Source organism: Penaeus monodon, chromosome 33 (assembly GCF_015228065.2).
Source record: "Penaeus monodon isolate SGIC_2016 chromosome 33, NSTDA_Pmon_1, whole genome shotgun sequence".
NCBI lineage: Eukaryota > Metazoa > Arthropoda > Malacostraca > Decapoda > Penaeidae > Penaeus > Penaeus monodon.
The window spans coordinates 17,158,322-17,158,582 of NC_051418.1; the positions used below are offsets into that span (position 1 = coordinate 17,158,322).

The 261-nt window shown below is 38.3% G+C and overlaps 1 protein-coding gene and 1 pseudogene across 1 annotated transcript in view; both read left to right on the forward strand.

The window, feature by feature from the left end:
- Positions 1 to 261, forward strand: part of LOC119594107 (sialin-like) — a gene marked incomplete in the record, with an annotated part of 175,421 nt that overhangs the window by 170,264 nt on the left and 4,896 nt on the right.
- The window catches only part of LOC119594277, a 79,615-nt pseudogene that overhangs the window by 73,438 nt on the left and 5,916 nt on the right, over positions 1 to 261 (forward strand).

A 261-nucleotide genomic window follows, 5' to 3' on the forward strand; every position in this document is an offset into this window, starting at 1 on the left:
TCACTAATTTTTCTACAAGTATCACAATGAACACTGGACGATACATTCTTGTCTTTTGCTTTATTTATGCACATTTCTTTAATGTTTGCCTCATAATATGCATCCATTTATGCTTTATGGTTATGAGTCTTACATATACCTATCTTTCCATTATCAGGGAGTGACAATTCCAGCCTTCTTTTCCCTTATGGCAACATGGTTCCCGCCTGAAGAGAGAGCCAAGTTTGGGCCACTGATAAAGGGAGGTAAGTGCTTCCATTG